The following is a 19404-nucleotide window of genomic DNA, read 5'->3' on the forward strand; positions in this document are numbered from 1 at the left end:
AGTAACTATGTACAAGTAAAATACAGTAATAAATCTGTACAAACATATATACAGGTGCGGTGAGGAGGGGAAGGAGGTAGTACTGGGGGGGATGGGGAGTGGGGGGCTCAGTCCGGGAAGGCCTCCTGGAGGAGGTGAGCTCTCAGTAGGGCTTTGAAGGGAGGAGGAGAGCTAGCTTGGCGGATGTGAGAATAAATACTGCACTGGAAATTAAAGTGAAAAATCAGAGATGCAGTCCTAGCAACACTTTCCAAATATTTAGGCTAATGACATTTTAAATACAGATATGAAGGCATTAACCGAAGGAGACATTATTCTAACTGGTGCAACTTTTGCACATGTGCCCAAGCCAAGCAACAATCTCCCCTCTCCTTTCATCATCATCCTCTGGACTTTAAGCTCATTGTGGGCTGTTTATTGTTATACTATAGTCTCCCAAGCGCTTAGTACAGTGCCCTGCACACAATAATAATAATAACAATAATCACATTTATTACATACTATGTGCAAAGCACTGTTCTAAGCGCTGGGGAGGTTACAAAGTGATAAGGTTGTCCCACGGGGGGCTCACAGTCTTAATCCCCATTTTACAGATGAGGTAACTGAGGCACAGAGAAGTTAAGTGACTTGCCCAAAGTCACACAGCTAATTGGCAGAGCCGAGATTTGAACCCATGACCTCTGACTCCAAAGCCCGTGCTCTTTCTACTGAGCCACGCTGCTTCTCGTGAGCACTCAAATACGAATGAATGAATGAATTGATCATCACCTACTCTTTCTGGGAATGTCAAAGCGGCTACCTGCCCCAATTTTCCTCTGTGTCAAAGGAGGATAACCATGCCTAAGGAGGAGGGCGTTTGATTAAAGTTAATAGGTTGGTGTTTGGAAAGGGTTTAAGCTCTTTATAAGAATCAAGGAGAAAATGGCTGCTGTTGAAAACCTCCAGCAACTCACCAACCTGAGCTACCAACAAACTGGTTCGAGTGCCTTTATAATCACACGTGTGAAATCCTGGTAGTCAGTGGTTTCCAAACACTGTGGCTTAGACTGCTTCAAGGAATAAAGACCCAGAGCAAGTAGCTGAAATTTCACCTTCTTCCTGCATGTACCTTTAATATTTTGTATTTTCTAAATGGCCCTCTTGTACTGGAACTCTATATATTATATTGAGCAACCTTGCTGAGGACCTGGGGCTAGAAATTCAAAAGGTGGCACTATTCTCTGTTTGAAATGAATTAGCATCCTGGCCAAGGCAACAAACATTCACGATTCCCCTTGGTTCAACTGTGACAACTGAGGTGAATTTCTCATTGGTTTGCATTGCCAGGGATCACATTCAGCCTCCTCTTTGATTCCCGCCTTTACCCAGTAGTAAACTGCAGAGAGGGAAGCGGCTTTGTGATCCCTGCCATCTAAGTAAAATGTAAAGCCATTTGGGGCCCATACTACAGAATTTCCCCCCGACCCCTTAGAGAAATCCATGCTGACATCCTGGTGAAGGACAAACTTGGTAAGACACATTTGGCTCCTTTTGATTCCTGCTCTTCTGTCAGTGGCTGTTGGAATACAATACACACCTTTGTTTTGGGCCCTAAATTGTCACATCCTGTTGTCGTACATGGTCCCACGTCATGCCAGGTCCACCCCAAAGAGAGTTTTTTTTCCTTTGTTTGTTTTACGGTGGTTCTATGGCAAGTTGCATAGTAAGGTTAGTGGGGGAAAAGGAGATAGAGTTCCAGTGAAAGATTTCCACATTCTGCCAGGGTGAAAAGGTGCCCTGCCCCTACCCCAGCAGGCCTTGCCATCAGCCCCTGTTCTGCTCCAGGGAGAAGCAGCAGCATGAGGCCTTCATAGAGTTTAGTATGTTGGGAGAGCTGTGACTAACTGTAGCAGCAACGGTGTCTATTGTCACTTGAACTCTGTTGTTAGAGGAGCAGAGTTCAAGCTTCTCACTCTGTGTCATTGCCCTTTTTGTCTTTGTTGATCATTACCCTTGCCTTTTATGCTGTTTCAGATTATTTTTTGTTTTCTCTCTCCTTATATCCATGTCACCAGGCCCCTTCTACTCCTTTACTCATATTTTTGAGCCCCTCGTGGGCCAGGCACCAATTATCAAACTTACATTTTTTTTTTCTTAGCACAAGTGTGCTGCACACAGCAGGCACTTTCCTCCCTTCAAAGCCCTACTGAGAGCTCACCTCCTCCAAGAGGCCTTCCCAGACTGAGCCCCCTTTTTCCTCTCCTCCTCCCCATCCCACCCGCCCTACCTCCTTCCCCTCCCCACAGCACCTGTATATATGTTTGTACAGATTTATTACTCTATTTTACTTGTACATATTTACTATTCTATTGATTTTGTTAATGATGTGCATCTAGCTTTATTTCTATTTACTGTGATGACTTGACACCTGTCCACATGGTTTGTTTCACTGTCTGTCTCCCCCTTCTAGACTGTGAGCCCGTTGTTGGTTAGGGACCGTCTCTGTATGTTGCCAACTTGTACTTCCCAAGTGCTTAGTACAGTGCTCTGCACACAGTAAGTGCTCAATAAATATGATTGAATGACTGAATGAACTTAGTAAATACTCTTTCTGCTACTACTTCTAAGAGGCTTTCCCTTTGATTTATACCTAATTTACCGTACGGATCTCATCCTTGTAGGCAGAAGTGAAGTCCAGACCATAAGGAGTCAGTCACCCCTGGCACTCAGATCTCAGTTTGTGCCCAGTACTCTTGTCAGCAGAGGGGATCTGATATGGGATAGGATAGAATTAAGGCTCAATCAGTGGCATTTACTGCATGCTTCCTGTGTGCTGAGGACTATACTACACACTTGGGAGAGTACATAAAACAGAGTTGATAGATGTTTCCCCCGCCTTCAATGAGCTTAGGGTCTAGAGGGGAAGATGGACATTAATATAAATAAATAAGTTACAGATACATACATAACTGCTCTGGGCCTGATGGTGGAGTGAATAACAAGAGCCCAAAGGCACAGAGCCTAGTGCAGAGATGACACAGAAGGAAGATGGAGTTGGGGAAAAGAGGACTTAACTGGGCTTAAAGGAAGGATGGAAACAGTTCCTTGTATCTGGACAGGGTGGAAAATTGAACCAGAGTTATCCCAGAGAATTAAGATCCTAAAAGAAAACCCTAAGTGTGATAGGCAGAGAGAGTCCCATTCCAATTTGGCAAGGCTCTTTTCTTGGTTCAGAGTGTTGGGTTCCAGAAACCCTGTCAATGGCTGAAATGTGGGCATGAAATTTAAGGAAAGCTGCTTCAACCTACCTACCCCAAAGCAAGGTTCAGTGGCTGCTGCGAATACAATAATGACTAATCTGTTAATGACTGACTTCAGGCATTGCCAGGATAAAGCTAGGAGCCAGACCTGGACCAGAACTGGCAGGAACTCTCCTAGGTCTCCATGTGTGCAAAGCTGGAGAATCACAGTGTGGCCTAGTGGAAACAGCACAGGCCTGGGATTCAGGAGGACCTGGATTCTAATCCCGGCTCTGCCACTGGTCTGCTGTGTGACCTTGGGCAAATCACTTCACTTCTCTGTGCCTCAGTTACCTCATCTTTAAAATGGGGAGGAAGAATGTGAACCCTATGTGTGGCAGGGACTGTGTCCAACCCAATCATCTTGGACCTAGCCCAACACTTAGTACAGTGCTTGGTACATATTAAGCACTTAATACCAGAATTATTATTATTACAGAACAGAAAGAGCTCCTGTAAGGTTCAGTACACTAGTGTATATTGAAGAAAATATGGTCTTTATTCCTTGATGGGCATGATCTACAACTCATTGATATGCCCTGGAAGCTTACGTTCATCTTTGTGGGATGAGCTGTGATCACCTTTTCTTGCATCCAAATGGCACAGAAAGTGTCTTTCCCCACCCCTACCCTACCCGGCTCTTTCTTTTCTGATTCATTTTTAACTCCTCCAAAGGGAGCTGACTTCTGGTGCTGCTGCTGCTGCCATGGGAGTGATCGCAAAAAGAGGCAAAGCCAAAATCTCAATGAAGAAAAATCTTCACCATGGCCATCTTCCTAATGCTCAATGAAACAGCTGGGAAAAGAAGTAGATAAGATGCAGAGCGAAAGGAAGAAGTATGAGGGAAGATGAATGCATCCTGAAAACAGTGCTACCGTTTAGAAGAAACTAGAAAGTCTCTAATGAGGCAGTCAGAATGGAAATATCAAACTGAGAGAAATCTAAAGGATTTCTGGGAAAAGAAAATAAGTCACTGCTAGAGATGAAAATATTCGTTTAGTTGGCAAAAAACAGGGCAGACCTAAATCTAAACTCCAAACACAAAGACCAGGGTGCAATCTTCTTTCAGGTTTCAGTGACAAGAGAAGCAATCCCCTTCAAGAAATCAGGGTTCATAGCCGCTACGGCAGCCATCACAGCAAAGTTGCCCGAGCAGTCCCTGGGAATTAAGCACTAATGCTGCCTCACAGCCACTTCTGGTCTGCTACCTTACTTCACCAATCTCCTATTACAACCCAAGCTGCACACTCTGCTCCTCTAATGCCAACCTACTCACTGTACTTCGATTTCATCTATCCCAACACCAAACCCTTGCCTACATTGTCCCCCGGACCTGGAACTCTCTCTCCTTTCATACCCAACAGTCCTCTGCTCTTCTCACCTTCAAAACCCTCCGAAAAACACATCTCCCCCAAGAGGGCTTCCCTGACTAAGCCTTCATTACCCATCCACCTTGCTCTGTGCGTTGACTATGTACTTGGCTGTGTTCCCCTTAAGCACTTTCATACTCACCCCAGCGTTTATGGATACATGTATCCTTTCACTCTACTATTTCCCTTATCTGCAATTTTTTTTAATGGTATTCTTTAAGAGCTTACTATGTGCCAAGCACTGTTCTAAGCACTGGGGGGATACAAGATGATCAGGTTGTCCCACATGGAGCTCACAGTCTTCATCCCCATTTTACAGATGAGGGAACTGAGGCCTAGAGAAGTGAAGTGACTTGCCTAAAGTCACACAGCTGGTAAGCCGCGGAGCCGGGATTAGAACCCATGACCTCTGACTCCCAAGTCTGACTCCTCCTCTTTTAATGTCTGTCAGGGATCACACCTACCAATTCTATTGTACTGTACTTTCCGAAATGCTTAGTACGGTGTTCTGCACACAGTAAGCACTCAACAAATATCATTGATTGCTCGACTGTATTTTTTCAAGCGTTCAGTAGAATGCTCTACACACCAAGTACTCAGTTAAAACTATTGATAGATTGGTTACAGAGACTTTGCTCTCCAAAGCAACTAAACCCTGGAAAAGAAATGTGATCCACTATGCTCTGCTGTGGCCTTTCTTACCCCGCTGAAAACCCAGGCCGCGACAGGAGCCATTGTTCTCAATTTAGAAGTTTTTTTATTTTACTTTCATCACTGCCTGAAACACACCAAATTGCAGCCCTGCTCATCCTCTAGACTGTAAGTTCATCGTGGGCAAGGAATGTGTTTGTTATATTGTTGTGTGGTACTCTCCTAAGTGTTTAGTACAGTGCCCTAAACCCAGAAAAGTGCTCAATAAATATGACTGATTGATCACATCATTTTTCCACTTGGTGCCTTGCCTGTGTGGGCAGAATAGGTGATAGCAGTATACCAAACAACTATTCTATAGTGACCTGAAATGGGGAAATTGTTAAAAAAAATAGTTAAAAGGGTGGAGAGAAGAAATACTTTAAAGACACAGTGAATCAAAACCTCAAATGAATGCAGAAAAAAAATGGGAAGTTGGATGACATCATGAAAAGTCTGGGCAGCCTGGCAAGGAGAAATTGGAAATGGGATGATAATAATAATGATGATGGCATTTATTAAGCGCTTACTATGTGCAAAGCACTGTTCTAAGTGCTGGGGAGGTAACAAGGTGATCAGGTTGTCCCACAGGGGGTTCACAGTCTTAATCCCCATTTTACAGATTAGGTAACTGAGGCACAGAGAAGTTAAGTGACTTGCTCAAAATCACACAGTTGACAAGTGGCAGAGCTGGGATTTGAACCCATGACCTCTGACTCCAAAGCCCAGGCTCTTTCCACTGAGCCACACTGTTTCCCGTGGCTGTCTTGGGATGACTGTCTTGGGGTAGGAACTCCAAGAAGATTACAATATCAAGAAGGAGAAACTAACACAGCAGCAGGCACTATTTGTAGTATTCAACAGTGCAGCAACGGGTAATAATAATAATAATTTTGGCATTTGTTAAGCACTTACTATGTGCCAAGCACTGTTCTAAGCGCTGGGGGAGATACAAGGTAATCAGGTTGTCCCACATGGGACTCACAGTCTTAATCCCCATTTCCCAGATGAGGTAACTGAGGCACGGAGAAGTTAAGTGACTTGCCCAAAGCAACACAGCTGATAAGTGGATTAGAACCCATGACCTCTGACTCCCAAGCCCGGGCTTTTTCCACTGAGCCATGCTGCTTCGCATGCACACAATACATAAGGGATTGTTGGTCAAACATGGGTTTTGTCAACCACAAGCACACCTATGTATCACCCAGGAAGATCATCCTCAAACCTGAAGGTCAGCTCTTTAATTGTCCTTAGTATTCAAGAAGACACCACTAATGGTGCCTTTCACCTAAGAGTATGTTGTGATTGAGCTAAAAGTTAGCCTCTTGCTAATGTTACTTAATGTTTGTAGCACCTAGAATTGTTTTCTCTTTTGCCTGGTTGTCTCTTTCCAAACGCCCACACATCTCTTTGACAAAGCCTTTTAATAGTTATGGGTTTATGTATACTACTGCTTTTATAGTGATCAATTGAATACTCAAAGGAAATTTGACATTTTAGATGCCTAACATTTTCAAGGTGCCTGAAAGGGCCATCGGGGATACACGCTGAACTTGCATTCTCTACTACTGCATTGGCAATTCAGGAGCGTGATAAGTGTATACTCCAGAAAACGGAAAGTCACTTTGACTTGTCAATGGCTCATTCAATAATCAAGAGGGCATTTTAGCCTCCCAAACCTTGACACCATAAAACATCTGCTAATTTACTCAGCCTAACTAGAGGAATGTCACCTTGAGTTCAGTGCACCATATTCTTAGAACTTAAAGCGCTTAGAACAGTGCTTGGCACATAGTAAGTGCTTAACAAATGCCATCATTATTATAATATTGTCCCCAACTTTGGGACCATGCTCCATCCCCCAACACCATAGAGCCCTGTCCCTCCCCTTTGCCAAGAAGGAGTGCAACAGGCAATGGTGCTTATGAGGATCTAGTCTTAGGTAATGAACTGGGGAAATAATAATAATAATGATGATGTCATTTATTAAGCGCTTACTATGTGCAAAGCACTGTTCTAAGTGCTGGGGAGGTTACAAGGTGATCAGGTTGTCCCAAAGGGGGCTCAAAGTCTTCATCCTCATTTTACTGGTAACTGAGGCACAGAGAAGTTAAGTGACTTGCCCAAAGTCACACAGCTGACAATTGGCAGAGCTGGGATTTGAACCCATGACCTCTGACTCTAAAGTCCAGGCTCTTTCCACTGAGCCATGCTGCTTCTCTAGGAGGAGGAGGAGGAAAATAAAGAGGGAAGAAGAAAAAATGAAGTAGGGACAATGGGACAGAAAAACAGTATCATTCTGAGTGTAAAAGTAAAAAATGAAACAATAACTTATGTAGGTTTATGCAAATAATAGGCCATGGAGATTTAGAAGGGCTTGAGAGGACTCTTTCAAATGGCAGGGCTACCAAGAAGTCATTTAAGTCAGTTCAGAGCTCACCCCTGGAGCAAGACAGCAAATCCCACACAACGTGAACCCACAGAACCACAGCAGATCGACTAGACTCTTTGGATTTTATTAATGAATTTTCCCCTCAAAATGCAGAAGGAGCATTCAGAGACTGCTCAAAATTCTACTCTCCAACAGGTGCCACTGTGGATCTTCAGAACAAGTGATCTTCCTGTCAGAAATCAGTGGGAAAAGGGACAGAATGTACAATATATTCAGATCTCCTTTCAGAGTACCACAATTCAGAGGCATTGATTACCGATGTGAGCCCATTGTTGGGTAGGGACTGTCTCTATATGTTGCCAACTTGTACTTCCCAAGCACTTAGTACAGTGCTCTGCACACAGCAAGTGCTCAATAAATACGATTGAATGAATAACTAAAAGTATGGGCAACGTGCTCATGGTGGGCAGGGAACGTATCTGTTTATTGTTACATTGTACTCTCTCAAGTCCTTAGTACAGTACTCTGCACACAGTAAGCGTTCAATAAATACAACCGACTGAGTACATGCCATAACTCTTGCCATGTATAAAGCAGGTGCCCTGCAAAGCTAGATGAAAATAGAAAAACAAAATCTAAGTGAATACTGCCTGCTGCTTAATGGTTGTGCTGATCCCAGTCTTTACAGCCAACCACAAAAAGGGTAAAATTCTCAATTGGTATTTCTGTGGCAATTCAGCCCACAAAGATGCTCTCTTATATTCTCAACCAACCCAGTTTCATCAAGGACAAATTGCTCAATTCACAAAAAGGGTAAAATTCTCAATTAGTATTTCTTTGGAATTTCAGCTTACTTTGTCCTTGATGAAACTGGGTTGGTTGAGAATCTAAGAGAGCATCTTTGTGCACGCCCCTGGACTGGCTCAGAAATCCACATGATTGGAAGTGGATGTCTGCCCTCCCCTATCTCTTCCCTCCCATGACCCCAGTGCTAGCTCACCTGGGCTCAGTAACTGCCTAGAAGCCAATCAGGCTAATAACAGGAAAAGACTGAAGGACAGTGCTTAGTATAGTTCTGTGCACAAAGTAAGTGCTCAATAAATATGACTGAGTGAAAAGGGAAACACCCAACATGTCTCTGTCACTCAGGGCAACATGTGGACATCAGGGCTTCCAGGGTTGGCCTGAAAGTGGGTGTGGTGCTTGGGCCTCGCCAATAAATCATTCCATATATCCAATCCAAATCCTGTGAGTATGCATTAGGTACTAGGTATCAAGATTTCTCTAACATAAACATAACATACTCTATTTATTTTATTTGTACATATCTATTCTATTTATTTTATTTTGTTAGTATGTTTGGTTTTGTTCTCTGTCTCCCCCTTTTTAGACTGTGAGCCCACTGTTGGGTAGGGACTGTATCTATATGTTGCCAATTTGTACTTCCCAAGCGCTTAGTACAGTGCTCTGCACATAGTAAGCGCTCAATAAATACGATTGATGATGATGATGATAAAAGCAGGGCCAAATGGGATATTCTACTGAAAAATTCCAGTTCCTGGAGTAGACATGAAGTCTGAATAGCTTCTGGACTCTGAAACCAATTAACGTCAGAAAGAAAGTACCTTTGTGACTGGTCAAAATCCTGCTTATCATACCCACTCCAGTATATCTTTTCCAGGTTTCTCTGCTCCCACTCATTACACTTCACTGAATCTTTCTTAGTGAATATGGGCTTCTTGATGCCTAGTGGATAAAGTACGGGCCTGAAAGCCAAAAGGACCTGGGTTCTAGTGTCGGCTCCGCCACTTGTCTGCTGTGTGACCTTGGGCAGATCACAACTTTTCTGTGCCTCAGTTACCTCATCTGTAAAATGGGAATTAAGTGAGCCCAATGTGGGAAAGGGATTGTGTCCAACCTGACTAGCTTGTATCTACCCCAGTACTTAAAACAGTGCTTGACACACAGAAAGTGCTTAATAAATACCATTATTGGTATTAGTGTTTAACCCTAAAATAAAGCACCTGGATGAGGTGATGGAGATGGAGAGAAAGACATGTCAAGTGTGGCCTAGTGGAAAGAGCACAAGCCTGGGTATCAGAAAGCCTGGGTATCAGAAGACCTGGGTTCTAATCCCAGTTCTGATGGCAACCATGGGCAAGTCGCTTAATTTCTCTGTACCTCAGTTTCCTCACCTGTAAAATGGGGATTCATTTCCATTCTCCCTCCTCTTTAGACTGTGAACCCCATGTAGAACAAGGATTGGGTCTGATCTGATTACCTTGTGTCTCTCCCAGCGCTTCCCCCTTCTAGACTGTGAGCCCGTTGTGAGCTGGGATTTGTCTCTGTTGCTGAATTGTACTTTCCAAGCGCTTAGTACAGTGCTCTGCACACAGTGAGTGTTCAATAAATACGATTGAATGAATACATGAAAACGTTCACATGCCCACCATTCACTCCCTCCTCAGGGGGCTCACACTTTCTGTCCCCCATTGACCTTCTGTTCCTAGGCCTCTCTACTAAAACTCCTCCCTTAAATCTGAAACACACCCTGTGCCTCAATTACTTCATCTGTAAAATGGGGATGAAGAATGTGAGCCCCACGTAGGACAACCTGATTACCTTGTATCTACCCCAGCGCTTAGAACAGTGCTTGGCACATAGTAAGCGCTTAACAAATAATAATAATAATAACAATAACAGAACTTGCAACTTAGTAAGCGCTTAAATACAATAGTAATAATAATAATAATAATAATAATAATATAGAGGCAGCTGTGCCAGTCTAAGGGAGTTGATGGGAAGATGGATCAGAGAGAGAACTCAGTCCAACCAACCCTACTTCTAAAAGCTAACAGAGTCTGGGACTCTATGAAAAATAAAAATAAAGAAATAAAGGACCTCATCTGGCCCTGCGAAACTCTACAGAGAGTGAAGGCCCCTCTTCATGGCTCCTACAATGCTCTCCTCTATCAACCAGAAGGAGGCATTGCTCTAAGGCAGGATTCTCTTTTCAATATTTCACAGAAGTTGAGATCAGCTCTACTCCACAGAGCCCCAGACTGCAGTTGGGGAGAAAGAACCAATTTAAAGATAGGATGAAAGGCACCTTTGGATTTTTCCATGGTGAAGCCTGCATTTGACCAAAGCCTAAAGTCCCAGACTAAAGCCACGGCTATTCCCAATTGAATAACTGGGACTGTGGAGAACGCCTAGTTGTTGTTTGCCAGAAAAGCATGAAATCCCCTTCATAGTACCTATCCAACACGAGGAGGATTTTCACTAATTCTCCATTACAGCTGGGAAACGATTTGCAGAGTCCTGCATAAGTGCCTCCTCTCCACAATTAGTACCACTAATAGCGGAATGCACACCTTGCCAGAACAACTAATTTTTGATTGCTCACCCGCGGTCTGACTGTTCTCAAGCCAAGTTTACAACCTTCCTGTCACTCTGGAGATGGACGGCTTACCCATTTTAATTAAGCACGGAAAATGAGAGCGTCCAACTTCCTGACCTGAAGGGGGAAAGATGTGAAATTAGGTGCAGTTACAATCCCGATCTGAGAACAATGCAGAAATGCTGAACGCTGAGAAAGTCAATTAACATTATAACATTGTCACGTTTTCCTGCCTCTACCACTCTGACACCCAGAGAGAAAACTATCCCATTTAAAAATGGGAAAATGCAGGGGAACATAGAGAGCTGGCAGAGAGAGAAAGGGATTAGAACATGTCCCTAAGGTGGTCAGTGGTCTGGTTTTATGCCAGGCAATCCAGTTTACCAAGCCTGTGCCCTTTTTGGTAAGGATTAGGCACTGCCTGCTTTTCCACCCAATATCTTATTTTTCAGCTTTCCTCACTGTTAACTTCCTGCCACAAAATTCCAAAGCTTGGATACAGCACCCATGTTCAGAAGGTATTGAGGGGAAAAACATAAAGGTTCTGGAATATGTGGAAAGGAGTTGGGGGATGGAGGAGTGATGGTAGACAGGGGTCCCTCCAGAAACACTCTAGAATCGGCTGAACTTGGGGTACCTCAGTCTAATGCACCGCGGGACATCGTCACAACGCAATGTCTGCCCAGTGTAGCGCAGATGATGTCACATCATCTGGTATTTGTGAGGGCCGATGACAGTAATTCATTGGGCAAAAGATTTACAGTGAAGAGCAAGTGTGTGGGCTTCAAGCCTTCTTGGCATGAACGCACAGAGGATAAGATTTAGACGGATCGGTGCCCAGCCACATGACAGTTGGACAGAGGGTAATGTCACCCGTAAATCAACCGGGGCTGCTAGCTTGCATCGCATAATATAGGCTGTGCCTTCTCTCCAAGGTGGGGCGTGGGGACACTCAAGAGTCCTTGTTGTGGCTGAAATGTAATTCCCCATTTCTAAAAGCAATAGATTATGCCCCACTGGTGGGGAGGCCTACATTTCAAGTATTCCGGGGTCTTTGCTAATAAAAATCTAAGGGGCATGCTGTCATTGGGAGTGTTCTCTTCTTCCAGGAAAAAAGCAAGGAAGCAGAACTCTCTCCCCAGTAAAGCCCAAGCAACTGTTTCGGGATGTTGACTGTAGCTGTGCAGGATGCGCTACTTCCTCATACCCCCCTCCCGGGCCACCAGCTGCCAGTGTGGAGATCCTCATCCCTCCCATGCCCATTTGTGTACAAATGGAGCAGCAGGGGCCTTGGCTGTCTGCGGTGATATCAGGTCTTACCCCACAGGCCTCCCTGCCCTGTTGCTCCTAGTTACGGGGCTCCATCCTAAGCAGGAGACACAGTTCCCTATTTAGGTGTCTCTTAAAAAGGAATCATGGGTTTTAGCCATGACACAACACCCGTATGCTCTCTAAAAACCCAGTCAGGTGAGGCTCGCCCCTCTTGGAAAAGAGTTGGGCTTGTGCGGCGGGGAAGGGAATGGAGCGGAATGAAAATGACAGCTCCGGATAAAAGGATTGCATTCTTTGGCGTGAGTGGGAGTCTTGAGACCTTTGGGTTTTCCCCATTTCCTCCTTTGCTCCCTCTTTCCTCAGAGGTCGGATATTGTGACAATCTTCTCTCTAGGGACAAAGGCTCGGCTGCGGCTCTCTCCGGAAACCACCAACACTACTCCTTTCATCTGCCAGAGGGGGTCACTATGAAGCTAATTGTTAATTTATAAGAATAATGCATTCCATTGTTCTTCTCTGTGAGTATACCCAGCAGCAGGACGTAAAAATGCATTTTTTTCCACCATAAAGAATACCCTAACAATACATAATAAATTTGGTGGCCATGTGAGTACCGCACTTGTAAAGCAGTTGGTGTTTCAGCAATACGCCCCTGAAAAAGAGGATGATTGGAAACGGAATTTGGCTTCGGTGGTTAAAAGGACATAATTATTTTTCTGCTGCGTAACAGTTTTTTAAAATGTTAATGAATTAAAATACAGTGCCCAAACCAGTGCACCTGTGTAGTACAGTGTATTCATTAAACTGTCTCGTTACCTTGGCTTTGCTTTGACTGCATTATTAAGTCTCAGACGCACGCACGAGGTGGAACAGCCCCAAGAGCTAGCAAATGCAGGCACTTTATTTACTGGGAGAAACTTGGCCACAAGCACCAGGCAGCCTTCCCGTTTGTATTCAGGGGAGGGTGGGAAGCCTAAAGTCGCAGGAACACCCAATCCAGCGCATCATCGGGGCTGTTAGCCCACCTAATAGATGACGTGGCTTATCTACTCTGTCTATATTTGTCTAAAGCAATGTCAAACATCAAGACACGTGTCAGCCAGACAACCCAAGAAATCCAAGGACTGCAGCCTAGGGAACCAACCCAACACGAGAAACTCAGCTTTGAAACATAGCCATGGGAATTCAGCTCAAAGGCAGGGAGTCCTTCCGATCTAGTGAAACGGTGCTGAAGGTTTCAGGGGGACCCCATATGATCTGGTTTCCATTGTATCAATGATGCAAGCTGCAAACCCTGCTTAATAATTAGGAAAATAATACCATGATTGGCCATAAAATCTTCCGCTCTGAGAACTCACCACATTTTTGGGATGAAAGAACATAAGAGCCAAAGCAGTGCCATTATTGGGTCAAACCAATGCTCCATCCAGTCAGGTATTCTCTCTCCGACAGCAGTAACAGGAGGCATGGAGAAATATTGTGATGATTGTCCTCCTTAATGCTTAAGAATATCAACCTAGAATCTCAAACTTCTTCCTCTAGTAATGCAACCTATACAATTTATCCAGCCCCCTCCTCAACCTATTAATATTTTCATTTTGCACAACTTCCCATGGTAACTAACTACTGCTTACTTCTGTTGTAAGAAGCAACACTGCCTTTTTATCTATTTTAAAACCTACCATCTTTAAGCTTCCAAAGCTCTACCCTCGTTCTGATGTTGGGAATTTATTCAACATCCACTATATGTTTACCCATGCCCACATCATTCATCATCTTATAAGCTTCAACCCGTCTCAGTATTGTTCTTTCCAAACTTTTCAATCTCTCCTTACATTCCACTGGTCATCTTGGTTTGTCAGGAAATATTCTCCTCATTTAATAGGTGGAGAAACTGAGGTCCAGAAAAGATAAGTGCATGGCCCAAGGCAACACAATGGATGACCCTGCACCATGGATTGATTTGGCCTGGGGAGATGTGCACCAGAATGGATTTTTGCCCAGAAGGACCTTCTTAAACTCACCTGGGGCAAATGCACCAAATATTAGCCTGAACTGGACAGGTCAAGTAATTTAATCCCGGGGAAGCAGGGCCTAGCGGATAGAGCATGGGCCTGGGAATCAGAAAGACCTGGGTTCTAGTCCTGGCTCTGCCACCTGTCTGCTGTGTGACCTTGGGCAAGTCGCTTCACTTCTCTTAGAGAAGCAGCATGGCTTCGTGGAAAGAGCACGGGCTTGGGAGTCAGGTCACGGGTTCTAATCCCGACTCCGCCACTTATCAGCTGTGTGACTGTGGGCAAGTTACTTAACTTCTCTGTGCTTCAGTTACCTCATCTGTAAAATGGATATGAAGTCTGTGAGCCCCACGTGGGACAACCTGATTACCTTGTATCAACCCCAATGCTTAGAACAGTGCTTTGCAGATAGTAAGCGCATAACAAATACCATAATTATTAGTCTCTGTGCCTCAGTTACCTCATCCCTAAAATGGCAATTACAACTGTGAGCTCCATGTGGGACATGGACTGTATCCAACTTGATTACACTGTATCTACCCCAGTGCTCTGAATGGTGCCTGGCACATCGTAAGCACAAAAATAAAAGGTTGCCTAACTTTTAATCCAATGATAACGCTCCTAGACAAAGTTCTCTGTAGTAAGGGCAATGAGGAGCATAATTCTCTAAGCCTCCTGAGCTCCAAACAAGCAAGAAATAGTGGCACTGGCCAGGCCCTTAGAGGGTCATTCTGCATCAGTAGTCTAGAAAGAGCTCATCCCTGAAGAACTCCCCATTACTTCCCACCAAACACACCCAATAATGACTAAGGCTGGAGGTCATGATCCTATGGCACTATGAGGCAGGAGGCTTATCATCGTCAATCGTATTTATTGAGCGCTTACTGTGTGCAGAGCACTGTACTAAGCGTTTGGGAAGTACAAATTGGCAACATATACAGTCCCTACCCAACAGTGGGCTCACAGTCTAAAAGGGGGAGACAGAGAGCAAAACCAAACATACTAACAAAATAAAATAAATAGGATATATACAAGTAAAATAAATAAATACATAGAGTAATAAATATGTACAAACATATATACATATATACAGGTGCTGTGGGGAAGGGAAGGAGGTAGGATGGGGGGGATGGAGAGGGGGACAAGGGGGAGAGGAAGGAAGGGGCTCAGTCTGGGAAGGCCTCCTGGAGGAGGCAAACTTATGGCAAACGGGACCTGTTTTGACCTTTCTCTCCACCTGCTCCCAACCTGCCCAGCCAGACAGGTCATCCCATGGCCTTTTGGGGCCTCTTGTCTCCTTAGCTTCTGTGGACAACGTACACCCTCTCACTTAAGACCACACATCCCAGTGGGTGGAGACAGGTTTTTCAACATAAGCCCGGGTTTGGGGGCAGCAGATAAATTTAAAGAGATTAAACTCAGGGCCAGATGATCCTATTCATGTCATTCTAGTCACAGTAGCTTTTACTGAGCACCTACTGAACGCAGTGCACTGTATTAAGTAGCAAATGAGTACAACAAAAACAAACCACACCTGCCCAGCCCTCAAGGAACTTACCATCTAAAAGGGGAGATAGAAACATAAAAATGGTGTACAAGGAGTGGGAGTGGTAGAAAGAACAAGAATATAATAGTCATTGGGGAAACAGTGTGGATTAGTGGAAAGAGCAAGGGCTTGGGAGTCAGGGGACGTGGGTTCTAATCCTAGCTCTGCCACTTGTCTGCTGTGTGACTTTGGGCAACTCAATTAGCTTCTCTGTGCCTCAGTTACCTCATCTGTAAAATGAGGATTAGGACTGTGAGCCCCACATGGTACAACCTGATTACCTTGTTTCTACCCCAGCACTAAGAACAGTGATTGGCACATAGTAGTGCTTACCAGATACCATAATTATAATTATTACTATTGAATATGCCAGGATGTAACATTAAAATAAATAATTCAGGCGTACGCTAACGTAAGTACTGAGATGGGTATAAGTACATAAAAGAGCTAAGGGCCGTATCGTTTGGGTGTTTGAGGGAAGTTCAGCCTCAGTTCCTGACTGATGACTAAACTGCCCCTATGAGGTACCAGCCACGCTATCCCTGGGAACACCCCCAAACAGTCTACATTCAATGAGGGGACTATCCTGTGCACGGATGCCAAAACCTATCCCTGTGATAGAGATCACCCCTGCCCCACCTCCGACACAACATACACTCACAAACCCACACGTTAATCTGAGGAAACGTTTCTCCATGGACTTATTTCAGCCCGTGCATCTACCCAAACAAGGGAAAGATTTGGATTCGGGGATACACCTGTGTCCCCACCGAACAGTCCTATAATGCTAATTAAGAACACTCATATATAGGAAATTGGCTAATAGTTGACCAAAGAAAGTATTATCAGGTTTAAGAGATCTCCCAGTGGTAAGGAATTCACTAGATTCACTAGATCCAGGATAGTAATTTGGGGGTGCTTTTCCAGCTGTGGTCTAGTGCTGACAGGAATCTAAAGCTCAACAGGAATAGAAAGGGCATCACTGTACCCCCAAAACAACCTGTGCTCCACAGGGCAAACCTGGGTACCCTATTTTCCAAATTCCAGCAAACAAGAAGAAATAAAATGAGACTGTAAATGTTATTTGTTAATTGGTATAATCTACCAAAAGAGCCTTGGCAATATAATCCTAGCTATTATGATTGATTTGTTAGTTAAATCTGTGTTTATAATCAATTGCTTAAAAAGCCCTCCAGATAAATAGATGTTAGCCTAGGTGATGTTTTAGCTCTCTAATAAAAGACCCAGAATAATCTCCAAACAATTATGTAAGCCTATGCTTTCCAAATAGACCTGTAAACCGAATCAATTTTAAACATTAGTTATTTAAATGGTGTCTTTTCAATGCCTTACAATAGTAATTATGCCTGCTATATACCTAAAATGTATTTAATTATAGCTAAATGCGAATCTGGATGAATTAACGTCACATATAAAAAATTAACACCGCTTTTTCTCTACTATGACCAATTTAACATCAGCTGCGAAGCATTAGTTAGGCCTTCTAACACAAAAGATGTTACCTGAGAGTGAATGCTCTTTAGGGCTCTACAAGCTAGAGAAGGACATAAACACCAGATAATCCCCGGGTAACAGATCTAACCCTACAGCTGATGCCTTTGGCTGAGTGAGCACAGGGCAAGACAAATGGTCTTTCCAAGAAAAATCCTCAGGTTACATATATCCTGAGACAGATATTTTCAGTCTTCTTTAACAACGCAACAAATGGGGCATTTGCAACAGTGGTTTCTGTCACTATTGGGATAGATCGGATCCAACCAAGCAATAGTAGTTACTGAATTCCAACAAGATACAGAAGTTCCATGTAGGACAGGAACTGTTACTGACATGATTAGCCTGCATCTACCCCAGTACTTTTAATACAATGCTTGGAGCATAGTGTTTAATAAATACCATATTTATTATTATTATTATAGAACGATATACTGAGCAATTGGAAACTGCAATAGAAGCAGAAGGCATGATCCCTGACCATTAGGATCCAATAATGATCATAATAATAATAATACATGAGAAGACTCCTGGCTTTGTGGTAAGAGCACGGGCCTGGGAGTTGGAGGATTTTTTTATATGTATATGGCATTTGTTAAGTGCTTATTATGTGTTCAGCATTGTAGATAAAACCTAATCAGGTAAGATAAAGTCCCTGTCCCGCATGGGGCTCACAGTTTAATCAGGAGGGAGAATAGGTATTGAATACCCATTTTTGCCGGTGAGGAAACTGAGGCACAGAGAAGTTAAGTGACTTACCCAAGAAGCAGTGGGGAGCAGGGAGATACAGATCACTGAGCTCTACAGAAAATCTAACTGAAGCTGCTAACAAGTAGCAAAATGTAATGACTGGAAATTCACTTCCTTTCCTGCTCTTGTCCCTTTTCTGATCAAAATGCTGATAATTATGAAGTGTCCAAAGGCAAACACTGCAGGGAGAAGGAAAAGGAGGAGAGGGAAAAGGAAGAGGAAGGGAGTGGGAAGGAATCAGAAGAAAGAACAGGAAGATAAAGAGGAGGAGAAGGTGGAAAAACAAAGAGCTTGGATAATCCACAAACTGCATAATCGATAGACATTTCTACCTTTTTTTCCATGACTTTCCAGGAGATGAGTACACTAAGAGGTCAGCCTGGGGTAAAAAGGTCTTTTATTTACTCCCATAACTACTTCACAAGCTCTTCCTATTTAATCAACTTTTAATGATTTTAATGAAATCCTACATCTAACTGAATCTGGAAGATAAATTCAAAAACATTTATTAGTCCACAGGGTATTTTTTCCAGCCCGCTAAGTACTTTCCTAAATTTATCTGTTTCAGGGTACTGTGAGCATCAGTACCCCAAAGTACAGTGCCAGTGCAGTGAGCTATAATTTCAATTCTTATTCAAGTTCTTATTTGCCTATCACCCAGATTTCTTTGTCTTGGGGACCTATGCTACTCTGCATGGGTCTACCTCTACCTTGCAACCAAATCTTTTCTCCACTGTCTACTTTTTAGATTGAAGCAAGGGAGAGGATTATGGCGGGGAGGGGGTGTAGAGTGGAATCAGCCTAGTCACTAACACTATTGCCACCAATTTTGATCCTTCATCCCACCATGAGCAGTGTTGAGTTCAATCACATCCCTGAGCAGGGTGTCAGTGGTGGTAGTAACTCACAGGTGTTTGGAATCTCCCCATTCTGGGAGAACAACAAGTTCTAATTTTTCCATAGTCAGCTACTCCAAACTCTCCCCCAGTAACTAACTGGTTATCAAGAATTTAGTTGATGTCGCAGGGAAAGTATTACATTCTGTGGATATGGTACCCAAGCCCAGTTCCCAGGTAGTCTGCTTCAACTTTACATAAGGATGCTAATGAGTATTGTGCTTTGTTGTTGTTGTTGTTGTTTTAGGGGGGTTAGATGGAGAAATCCTCTAAACCTGAAATG

This window comes from Tachyglossus aculeatus, chromosome 9 (genome assembly GCF_015852505.1).
Source record: "Tachyglossus aculeatus isolate mTacAcu1 chromosome 9, mTacAcu1.pri, whole genome shotgun sequence".
In the NCBI taxonomy this organism is placed as follows: domain Eukaryota; kingdom Metazoa; phylum Chordata; class Mammalia; order Monotremata; family Tachyglossidae; genus Tachyglossus; species Tachyglossus aculeatus.